This window comes from Lactuca saligna, chromosome 2, assembly GCF_052625555.1.
Source record: "Lactuca saligna cultivar CGN05327 chromosome 2, ASM5262555v1, whole genome shotgun sequence".
Classification (NCBI taxonomy): domain Eukaryota; kingdom Viridiplantae; phylum Streptophyta; class Magnoliopsida; order Asterales; family Asteraceae; genus Lactuca; species Lactuca saligna.
Window position 1 is genome coordinate 87,828,276 of NC_136418.1, and position 13,061 is coordinate 87,841,336.

Here is a 13,061-nt window from a genome sequence, read left to right on the forward strand (position 1 = left end):
ATCTCTTCGGGAAATCCTCCCATGCATATCATCGTAGCCCTCTAGGGGTTCCGAACTCTATCTCCATCATACATACTCGATCCCGGCCTGCTCCCAGGCCTTCCACAATCAAATGCCCTAGGTCTGTATTCCGCCCTGCATGCTTGTTACTCACTCATACGAGCCTGCTCTCGACTGATAGAAATACCGCTGAATTCCCCAAGAAGCTAAGCAACCTCTCAAGCCTAACGACCATCTGGAGAATTTCCAATTCTCCCCCACTTAAGACACTGACAATTAATCACCGGTCGCCATCACTGATCTCCCAAAGCAACCTTGCAGAAAATCAACACTTACACGCAAAATGTTTCTCACCAGCGCTAACAACTTTCATAAAAATCATGTTTTCACACTGAACAACCCGCTCGAAAGGAACCCAATCTTCAAATATCCATTCTTCAGACTGCAGCGGCTACCCGACATTCAACCCAACGCCACAGCCGTCACTAATCCTCCTAAAGATAATCAATGATAACTCGAAGCACTAATCCCTAGTCATATCTATCCTTCAGGGAACAAAGGATACCAAAACGAATTCCCGAACACAACTCGCCAAACCCTCAAGGAACAACGTATACCACACGAAAACCCGAAACGCAATTCCTTAACCATCCAACGAGACTAGCAGATAACGATACTCCATAATAATCATAAATAATCAAAACAACAGAAAGAAACATACCTGCAGCAGCAAGCTGAAAAGCACGACCCTAAGCCCTTGGGGGCTCCGCTCCACCCTGACCTCCACCTGTGATCCTCAACGTAGCTGGTGTTGGAGCCTGCACCGGTCCTGCAGCAAGCTGTGGACAATTGACCCTCAAATGTCCAACCTTATGACAATGATAACATATCCTCAAATCCCGAACCGGCACTGACTGCCGACAATCCCTCGCATAGTGTCCCTCCTTTCCGCACTTGCGACATGCTCCACCGGACCGACAAACTCCGGCATGACCCCTTCCACACTTTCCACAAACGTGGCTACCCTGATCTCCCATCCTAGAATCAACGGTCTTAGACCGTTTCGTTGCCGGCTGCGACTGAACCGTAGCTTGCCTCAGTTCACGCATCTGCAACTCAATCTCTAACTCACGCCGCCTGGCGGCCTCCTGTAACTCCAGCAAGGTTCCGCATCTCTGCACGGACACAAACCGTCTGATGTCTCTCTTTAGCATACTCAGATATTAGGACATCTGAGCCTGCTCCGAAGCGAACTCAAGGAAAAACATCGCCCTCTCAGTAAACATCCTGGTGATTTCCGTTACCGACTCCGAATTCTGCTTCAGCTCGAGGAACTCCTGAGCCAACCTCTCCCTCTCGACCTGCGGAACATAACGAGTACTGAACATCTCTCTGAACTGATCCCATGAAATCGCAGCCCTCTGCGCATCCGAGTATGACCCCGTGGTAAATCTCCACCAATCCATTGCCCCGAGCCTTAACAGGTTCAGAGCGCACCTCAACCTCTGATCAGCAGGGCATAAACACGTGAAGAAACATCCCTCCACATCTGATAACCATCTCATAGCAACGACCGGATCCTGAACTCCATCAAAGGTGGGAGGCTTCGTATTATCGAAGTCCCGGTACTGAAAACCTCTACTAGTTCCTCCCCCTGCCGCTGCTATAGCTGCTGTAGCCGCCGCGACAGCCGTCTCCGTGAGAGCCGCATAGCACTCATCAAAATACTCCACCATGGCGGTCTTGATCGACCCAAACAACCCTGGCAGCTCATCCCAAAACAAGGTAGCAACCTCATCATGCAGGATCTCACGAATCCTCGCATCCAACTTGTGCGTACTCATATGACTGACAACCTCGGGCTGTACGGACCCACCCGGAACTCCCTCTCCTGCTCCTGATCCTGACCCGGATCCACTCCCAGCGTGTCCTGAAGTCTCCATACTGAAAATAAACCACCAGAAATCTCAGACACTTCCCACTATCCCGGGAACCAACTCCCAACCCAACCCTAGAGGTCATGGTTTCCATGATACGCGTATGGGCCTGTGCTTTCTGTAGTATGGGCCCATACTACCTTCCACACCTACCCATATTTGTATGAAGTACTTCCACAACACCCTAGCGAAACATACATAACAACGCTCTATCCTCACAACTAGAGGAACACTAGAAATCTCTCACAAGAAGACTCTAGGCTAGCAGGCATCATAAATCAGGCAACACATCAAGAAATCCTGAAGATCCCTAGCCTAACTCTAGCATGCTGTTCTATTAAAGCTCAAATAAACAATCTCATGAATGGTAATTTGGGGTTACTTACTGGCTCCGGCTGATCGTACCTCTGTGTCCTCCTTTACTTATTTTGAAAACCATTTCAAATTCTCCTTTGAAAACCCTCCTCGATTTGAGACTGGAGTCACACAAGTGTTCCTCCATTTCACTCAAACCAAGGCTCTGATACCAACTTGTAACGACCGAAAAATGCAACCAATTTAAATTTTTCAAAAACAACCCGATTTCATTAAATTGTTTACAAAAAGGTTTTCAATAGAAATCATTTGGAGTATTCCCAGAATCACAATGCTACAAAATCATGAGGAGCGGTACGATCACACCTTCGCCTTGCCACAGTCTCCTAATGAACCTGAAAAACATTAAACCACAACTGTAAGCCCGAAAGCTTAGTGAGATACCCCCAAAATACCTACCACATATACGCCCTTCCAGGCTAAGACCTTCCGGTCCCAAACATATTGCCTTCCGGCCCATAACATATAAAACATACATAACACAACAGAACATAGAACAACCATGCATCTCGGGACTACTGTGTGACTGGTCCGCCGTATCCGGCCTTCAGTCCACCGGATCCATTCTCCGAGTCAAATCATGTCCTTCGAGTCTACAGTTTGGTTGGTCCGCCCGCACCGGGCCTTCAACCCACTTGGTCCACTCTCTGAGTCTACAATGTGATTGGTCCGCCCACATCGGGCCTTCAGTCGGTCTAGTCCACTCTCCGAGCCTCGACACGTCTGGTCCGCCCTCATGGGGCCTACAGCCTATCCGAACCGCTCGCTGGGCCTTCGGAATAACCGGTCCGCGCTGGGTATGTTGGCCTACAGCACAAAGCAGGACCCGCCTCAACCCATCTCCAGTCCAAACAACCATGTGCACATAACATACAATCATATAACAGTCATAGTCAACAAACCGAGCAAGCAGTTCACATAGCATATCATCACCCTAACTAGGTTACCGACCTAACCGGTCACTAGCATAGCATCACTCTACATATTGGGAAATGGACCTTAACTAGGTCTCCAGCATATACCATCCTAGCTGCTAGGATGCAGACATATCAAACAATAACATAATAACCATATCCGAATCTCAATCCAATAATGGGCCGGCCTTGGTGCCTTAGACCCTGTTGATATAGTGAGGATAACTCACCTCGAAACTGCCGGCTGTAAGGATAAGATCCCGCTGCTCCGAACTCCGACACGAACTCAACACCATAACACTCAATTCAATATATACCCTTATTTACCAAAATACCCCTGGAAGACAACTAGTCAACCCTTGGACAAGGTCAAAGTCAACCCCTGACTGACTCTACTCGCCGAGTCAACCCCATGACTCGCCGAGTCCCCAAGTTCAGAACTTCCCTCAATCCGCGACCTGACTCGCCGAGTCACCCCGAGACTCACCGAGTCCAACCACTCTGAGTCTACTCGCACCCAACTCACCGAGTCATCCCTTGACTCACCGATTCTTGACTCAACCAGGAATTATTGGGACTCTTCGACAAGACTCGTCAAGTCCAAGAACAGACTCACCGAGTCTAAGGCTATCTTCAACCTACTCACCGAGTTGTTCATCCAACTCGTCGAGTTCCAGCTCTTCTTCAAGAAACTCGTCGAGTCCACCCTTGTGACTCGTCGAGTACCACCGGTCTGAATCCATACAGAATCATCTCAGGCCATGCAATTGATCCAAAACATAGATCTAGCCTCCTACAACCCATCCATCACGTAAAGTGGCAAACTTTACGTGAATCCATGAAGATCTAGGCATTATACACATTAGGGCTAAGGTTTGGGACAAGATAGCTTCACTACATACTCAATCACAGGGACTTTCAGGCATTCCAACCCTTCTCCATTCCAGATCTGAGGTAGTAACCTCAGATCTAACCTCTAGACTCCAATACATCAAAAGATATGATCTCTAACACCTCCAAAAATGATGAATCTAGACAATAGCAGCTCAAGAACAAGATTTTACCTTCAAAGGATGCCCCAATCTGCAAGGAACTCGAAACCAAGCAAAGCCCCTTGCTCCACACCTTCAAACTTCCAAACTTTCTTCAACAATTACTTCTCCAAGCTCCAATCCACTCAACAATGGTGCTTCTCCACGATTTTAGGGTTTCTAGGACTCAAGGGGGGTGATAAAGAGGTTGGGGAGGAAACATAATGCTCTATATAGGGCTCAACCCCGGGAATTAGGGTTTTCTCCACTCAGCACCTACTCGCCGAGTCCATCTTTGGACTCGCCGAGTAGGCCACTTGACACGCGACCAAAGTCGCGACCTGACTCGCCGAGTCCATCCATGGACTCGCTGAGTTGCCCTCCAAAACTTACACTTTTAACCCTTCAACTCTACTCTTGCGATTCCGGGATGTTACAATCGTTATCTGTATTCCACCTATATTTTGGTTGTAGTGTTGGTGTCAAAATTTTGTTTAACGTGCTCTATCAATGTTGACGATGACGATGCCTTTTTCTTCCCTTTTCTTTTTCTCGAGGCAATGAGTCTTCAACATTAAATAATTGTTGTTCTTGTTAACAAAATCCGGGAGGATACTGTGTGTGACATGCTCTAATTTTCAAAACCAAAATAAATCTTTTATTTATGCTTTAAAAATCATATTATTATTGTTTGTGGAAAAAATAAGTATATTGAAACATATTGAATACAAATGATTATCTCAAATAATCAAAATCCTAAGGATGTCATAATCAATAAAGATACATAAGTTACAGTATAAAGACCTAATGGTCGTGAATATTATTGCAACTTTTCTCTTCATCACTCAACATCCTGGTCTAGTTCCAACAGTTTCATCTTTGATACCTTCGATGCATATAAACTGAGTGGGTCATGTTGGGAAACCTAGTGAGATACACGTGATAACATTCTTTAATTATCAAACATTCAAAACCGACTATTACCAAATAATATATATATATATATATATATATATATATATATATATATATATACACTTATCGCAAGCGATCCTCACAAGTCCTAGTCCACGATTATTAGGCAGATAAAACATTTTTAGAGCAAGGGTTTAACTACAAACATAGTGGCTTCCTTGTCCGGTGTAAGTCATAAAGACACATGAGCCATCAGAGTATTTTGATGAATATACTATTCCATTTCATCTACATCTATGGGTTATGAGCTAGTACTAGCAACGTAATCCATAAGACCGTCTAGAATGATCAAGTGTTATCATCTTACTTTGGGAATTGACTAGACATACCATTACAGTTTCATGATCTGGACCCACCATTACTAGTCATCCAAAAGGAATACTATATCGTAATCCAGTACGAAATTCATACATCAAAAACCGATAGTGTCATGGAATAGAACTCTTGTAACATGCATAAAAATTCACAAAATTTTTAACTTTTCAAAATCAACCCAAGTTCATAAGTTGTTTGCAAAAACATCTAAACCGATACTGTTCACAAATTGTTTTCAAAATCAACCAATATCAGAGTTTTCCCAGATATCACAAACATAAATCGAGGAAGTGTACGGTCATGCCTTCGCCTTCCCGTAGTCATCTGAAGTACCTGAAACAATAATCCATAAATGTAAGCTCGAAGGCTTAGATAGTTACCCCCAAAATACAACCACCATACAAACCAAAATAATATCATATCAAACGGTATGCATACAGAGTCTAAATTATGACTGGACCGCCCGCACCGTGCCTTCAGTCTATTTGGCCCACTCTTAGAATCGTCAGCATGTCTGGTCCGCCCGTATCAGTCCTACAACCTTTCTAGACCGTTCTTCGAGCCTTTGGCCTAACTGATATGCCCCTAGGGCCTGCAGTCTATCTAGTCCGCCCTGGGTATGTTGGCCTACACCACAAAGCATGTCCTCCTCAACCTAACCCCACATACACAATCAATACATAATATCATTAGCTGGCATATATAACAGTCAAACCGATCTAACAGATCACTATTCATAGCATCATCCTATAAACCAGGATACTGACCTAACAGGTCACTAACATAGCATCATCCTATATACCAGGACACCAACCTAACAACTCACTAGCATATCAACATGCAATAAACCCGGATACAAATCCGAAAAGGGTCGGCAGTGGTACCTTCGACACTGTCAGTATAGTGAGGACAACTCACCTCATAATGTCGGTTGGAACTGGAATGTCAAACTCCCGAGATACGGCTCCAAACACCAACACCTACAACCACCACTAACACACTTGCATAAATATCAAATTTACCAAAATACCCTCAGAAGTCAACTGGTCAACCTTTGGTCAAAGTCAAGGTCAATGGTTAAGGTCAACAGTCCATGTTGCCCCAACTTGTCGAGTGTAGCTCACTGACTCATCGAGTTCCTTCAGAACTCAAGAAATTGTGAAAACCCTAGTTGACTCACCGAGTTTCCAGACAACTCGTCGAGTCCATGTAGTGTCCATAATGTAGGGAAAACCCTAACCAACTTGTCGAGTTACCTCTTTAACTCGTTGAATTCATGCAGAATCCAAAAGATGGGAAAACCTGCCTCAACTCATTGAGTTGGCTATCCAACTAGTCGAGTCCTTTTAGTCCATTTCTCGTTCAGATGCTTTTATGTGAAACCAAAGCTCCAAACTGTAGATCTAAGCTCCTAGGGTGTTGTTTTCATGTAATGTTGCTAACTTTACGTGCATGCAGAGCTCAATGAAGTTAAAACACTCATACTAGCCTTAGAAGAAGGTTTTGAACATGAAGGAGGGCAAAAGTTTCATAAAGATTGAGGCTTTACGTCCATAAGGGCCTAGAGGACTCCATATCTGAAACCATGCCCTTGTGACAAGATCAAATACGAAAGAGACCCCATTTTGTAACAAAATGCCCATTTTCTCACATAAGAAGAGATCTAACAAATGGAAGGTCAAGGTAAGGACTTTTTCCTTCAAATGCAATCCAATATGATGTAGATACTAGATCTACAAGCTTCTTCTCATTCCAAGCTTCTTAATCTTCAAGTTTCTTCAACAAATGCCCCAAAAATACAATTTTGCCTCTCACACACTCAAGAATAGGGTTTAGATCGGTTGGGGTTGCTTCTAGTTGTCAAAAGGTGGCGAGGAGTCTAGAGGAAAGGACTTAAGGTCCTTTAAATACAGTACAAACCCTAAAAATTAGGGTTTCATATTCCAGCTCCAACTCATCAAGTTGGGTCCTCCAACTCATCGAGTACATCCCTTAAGTCACGCGGCCATATCCATTTCTACACGACGAGTTGGGGCATCCAACTCATTGAGTAGGACTTTAAATATGAATATAAAGCGGTAAAATTATATCTGGGGGCCAGGATGTTACAACTCCACTCTGCATTCCTATCTCACATGTCCTTAAAATAAGACTACAAAATATCAAACTTAATTTGACTAAGCCTCCTTTATAAATCTTAGTTCAAGATTTAGACTAGACTACAATCCGTGTGAACGATACAAATATTCCTGCCTATGTAATATTTTTACAGTATAGGCTATAACCCCAACTAAGCATCTTGTGTAGGTCTTATCTCATTAATAGGCAAGACTAAAAGGCTTATAATTTAACTTCTAATACTAACATTTTTTAGGCAACACTATCCTAATTTAGTGTATATTTTACACAAAGGATTAGGTACTAATATGGTTTTATCTTTCTCTCTAATAATAGTTCTATTATTATTAATATTATCATAGTTTATATATATATATATATATATATATATATATATATATATATATATACACACACACGACAATATCTGGTTCGCATACGTTATATCATCAAATATATTTCTAGCACATATTGTAGGCAATAAAGCATATAGTCGCTGGCATGAACATAATGTTAATGCAAGTACTAAATAAAGTATTAAATATCTATCGGAATATTTAGGAGATATAAGGAGCGCTAAAATCTAACTTCATATGAAGAATTTATGCTTCTTTGAGGTTCCGCGATCAACCCAACTCCAATTTGCGTGTCATAAAAAGTGAATCAAATATAAGTCGTTAAGTAATCTATATGAAAGTTATAGTAATCATAAAAATGAGAATGATCATATAGAGAACACCCATATCTAACTTCGTATGAGGAAGTTATGATTTTCAAAGTTTAAGCACAGTAGTGTGGAAAATGAAATCGAAATTCAAAACGGTTGATGGTTGGCCGAAACAATCCAAATGATATTTGAAGATATCATGAATAGGATTTTGTAAATTTAAAGACAGTCAAGACTAGATGTCGCATGAAAGAGTTATGATTTTTATACAGACCTTAATAGTGTAAGCATATAGAAATATAACTTTAAAAATAAAGTGAGAATTAGCCGACATATTCTAAATAAAAGTTGCAGCACTCATCCATAGCTACGCATGGATACAAAGGATGTAAAAAATGGAGCTCATATGTGAAAGATAGGAATTTGAAAAAAAAAAGTTAATATTTCACGTCTATCGGTAGTGTGTGTGACGCACACTAACAAGTAGATGTGGCCGCCTATGCAGATTTTGATGCGTGTCACTAGGCCAAACGAGCAACATTGACTGTCAGGTACGATGGCCCCAAAAAGATAGCAACTACCACTACTAGAAAAACAGCCTTTTACGACGCTCATTGCGCGTCGTAAAATGCTCATACGACGCATAAAAGCGCGTCAAGAAAGGCCCTGTCATAAAGAGACGACGCGCAAAAAAGAGAGACGACGTGCATTTATAACACGCTTTTACGATGCGCGGTTATGACACGCGATGCATATCAAGGAAGGCCCTGTCATAAAGGAAGACGACATGCATTTGCGTGTCGTAACCTTACGACACGCGTGTTTATGACATGCAATGCGTATCAAGGAAGCCCCTATCAAGAAAGGCCATGTCATAAATGAAGATGACACACATTTTAGCGTATCATAATTTTAAATGTTCTAAAAAACATATTTATATATTTATTATTTTTTAAATTAAATTTGCATTTAATGTCTTATAATAGAAATAAAATATGATATACAAAAAATACAATCCATTGCATAAAATTTAATGCCACACAATTCAATTTCTTACAATATCTAAATTTGCATCTAATATACTACGTATATCAAATTCCAACTAAGTAAAGTTGCATCTTGCCTTTCATAATTCTTTAAGACTAATGCTCCAAGCAGCTGATTATATGGATAAGCAGTGTACATTGTCTCATCTCACTCAAGAATGACTTAGCCAAATTCAACTCCAAGTCTTTACTACATCTTGCTAATAATGCTGCAAGATTTGAATCAAGTGGCTTCATATTCCTTTCTTCCATCAACTTTACCTGATGCACAAAAAACACAGAAACAAAAAAACATTGTGGAGGAAGGGGTAATTTGGGAAAGTTTGAGGGGTATCCTCTGCAAAACAAAACAAAAAATATCATTTGCAAGATTTGCTCTTTAGTATCCTCATCAAAACAATATATATATATATATATATATATATATATATATATATATCAAAAAAATGAAATTTTTTATAGTTTTATATTATAATTATGCCTAGAGTATTGCATACCTGAAGAACTATTTGTTAGCTCTACAACACTTTTTGAATCCGAACCAACACCATGTCTTAACAAATATATGAAGTTTAAAAATGAAGATATACCTTAGATGGTTTTGGACATCCTAATTCCTGCTTAAAAAATCATTTGTTATAAAATAGTATTAGGACTATAAAAACAATATAAGGAAACAGGGATAAATTATGTAGTTAGATTATTATAACTTTTCTGACGTTTTAATAAAACCATTTCTCCGGCTTACCTGGTTTTGATATAAGATTGAAATAAATAAAAGCATAAAGTATTTATCGATTTAGCCACTGAACAATCACTATAATAATCATAAAACAGATAAAAGTTTAGTGGCTTAATCCATGATATAGTGAAAGTGTGTTTTGCTTCTTTTTTTTTTTTTTTTTTTTTTTTTTTTTTTTTTTTTGTATTTTAACATTTTCCAAAGCCAAGTAATTGGAGAAATGATTTTCTTAAATGGTCAAAAAGAGTATAATGGTTTAATTACTATAAAATAATAGTTAAGTGGTTAGGTAAACATCATTAAAAGGATGTTTAAAGCTAATAAGATCTTTTGAATCTTAAAAAAAATACTATTTTTTTTTATAGTAGCTTAAATGTTTTAACTACTTACATCAATTTTTTCAGCTATGAGACCATCCTCTTGCCATGGGTTTTTTTTATTGTGGTGGTGTGAGATTCGGAGTTGTTAATAGCTTGAGTGGTTTCCATGGGTGCAACTCCATCCAAACAAAATACATGCTGGAAATAAAAAAAATAATTGTTTTCTAATAACTTAGAAACAGAATCAGGAAGAGTAAACAAACAAAAACTGAAACAACAACACTCTCTACATCAAAACCTTGCATTAATTCCTGTTAAAGAAAAGGGTAAATAAGTCTTTTAGCTAAATAAAGAAAAGTGTTTTACTATTTTTTACCTCTGAAATAATAGCACTCTATACCCATCTTCTAGTGATTGTAGTGACTCATAGTTTCGGTTGCCCATCAAAACTCTGGTATCTGTACCAAAATGACCGTTTTACCCTTACATTCTCAAACAAGCAATTTTAAAGTGGGGAAAAAAGAAAGGTGATTACCTTGTGGTGGTTTGTATATACAACAAGGATCTTTATCACTTGATGATATATCAAAGAAAACAGTCAAATAAGTGTCTTTATCAAGTCCACATAGCTTCCATGATGTGGTGATTTATTGACCTATCACTTTGTTTGCAACAACAGGTCCTTTCTGCAGCATAAATAGCCAAAAAAAATTATATACAAACTGGTAAAGATTAATGAACAATTTAGTAATGACTAAATTTCCACCTTATCCAAAGATGTGCAAGGTCCTATGATCCCCTGAATCTTGATATCCTTTGAACATGTAATTTTAAGTGTGCCACTGAAAGTAATATAATCACAATTCACAAATTCATTATACATTTATAGTTATACATCAAATAATATGATGATGAATGATACTATATTCATCTTATGTACTCATTTATGAGCAAGACCAAGAGACTCTTCTCCTTTCTCAAAAACATGTTTGAATGAATCTTGAAAAATCGAATGACCAAAACTTTCAGCTAAAACAACAAGTCCACCAGTTCTTTCAATAATCACCTTCATTTTTGCAACTCCAACCTAAGAATATAAAAAAGATTCAGTTAAGAACACAATGATGGAATGAATAGCAGAGTTAAGAGAATGAATGTTGACCTGGTCAAGGGTAGAAGCAAAAAGATCCAAAACATAGCCATGGCTGACCATTTGCTTTGCAAGTTCTTCATAAAACTAAACTACTTTTCTAAAATATAGTGCTGCATCTTTGTCCAGATCTTTATGTGAATGAACAGGATCTGAAAGATCTTCGGAGATAATCTGAAAGAAGATTGAAGGGAGATGGAGGTTTGGTTTAATGGGAAGTAGAAATGATTCAATAGAAAAATCGATATCAAAATGGCTTACTGAACTAGGGCTTCTGTGCAGGGACCTCCGATATCCATGCATTGTCTCTACAACGTCTGCAAACACAAACTTCTCGTGTTCTGCTGACTCACCTCCTACCTTTATGACAATATTATAGTATTGGTTCCGGCTCGACCGGTTCCATGGGGTTTTGGTTCCTCGGTTCCTTTGTTCATCCCTATTGGTGCTTAATCCCCATTACCCATCCCGCCTTCTTGCTCCATATATTCTTCTGCCAAATCAGCCAAAGTCAAATTAAGAAAAAAAAATCTTTCATCAGGAAGAACAACAGATGAAAGCACATATTGTGGCCATGTTTCCATTCCCACTAGACGTCTCACCAGCAACACCATTGACAGCTGCCATTTCACCTTCATTCTTGTTTTTTCGTAGAGATTCTCTAGATGAAAATCTTGTTCTAAAAGAATTTTCACAGCAACATCATGGAAAGCAGTGGAGTTTGTAAAGTTTTAAATGAAAAGACCAAAATACCCTCGTTACATATATAATAATAATAAAAGGAAAAAGGTGTATTACGTACAGAGTCATTCCAATCAGCACGATGAACAATACCAAAAGAACCTGAAAATAAAGATTAAAAACCTCTTATAGGTTCGGTTCTTTAGAGGTTGAAGCTTTGTGCAGTGAAAACTGAAACAGTATAGGGTTCTTTAAAGATTAAAAACCTTTTATATGGTTCTTTAAAGATTGAAGCTATGTACTGGCCTGCATATAATAAACACGATGCGACATTAAAAAATTGATGATTAATAATTGTTGATATTGGGACAACATATATCATACAAAATTGGCCATGGGTTTCTCGAAGTTGAAAATCGCATTATTTATCATTTTTAATTGAATCCAACCCTGGACCTCCCCTCCTTCTTCTTCCATGTTTGTACAGTGCTACTGCAACAAAAAATCAAAGCTATATTAAAAAAAATTAATTGCAAGCTAAATATGGAAGAAAAAAAAACTCAGTGCCAGTTAGTTTTCTTGGCAGCTGAAACCTACAAGGGCGTAATGGTAATTTTCTACCCTAATTAGAAGTGATTGTAAAAAACAAAACTCTCGATGCCAGTTAGTTTGAAACTTGCAAGGGCAATATGGTAATCTCCTTTGCAATTGGGGCTCACCAGTGCAAATGTTCGTCTCGCTGCCTAGTCTGTGAATCGACATCTCCCCTTCACAATTTTGTAAATCGTTA

The 13,061-nt window shown here is 39.5% G+C and overlaps 1 long non-coding RNA gene across 1 annotated transcript; it reads right to left on the bottom strand.

Moving 5' to 3' along the window:
• Window positions 1-9,863: 9,863 nt before the first annotated feature.
• Window positions 9,864-12,078, bottom strand: LOC145028938 (uncharacterized). Its single transcript, XR_013676267.1, has 8 exons — window positions 11,852-12,078; window positions 11,603-11,764; window positions 11,507-11,527; window positions 11,207-11,282; window positions 10,976-11,126; window positions 10,817-10,898; window positions 10,511-10,638; window positions 9,864-9,995 (listed from the first exon to the last, which is right to left on the bottom strand). It is a non-coding gene; the product is annotated as an uncharacterized LOC145028938 (long non-coding RNA).
• Window positions 12,079-13,061: the final 983 nt, after the last annotated feature.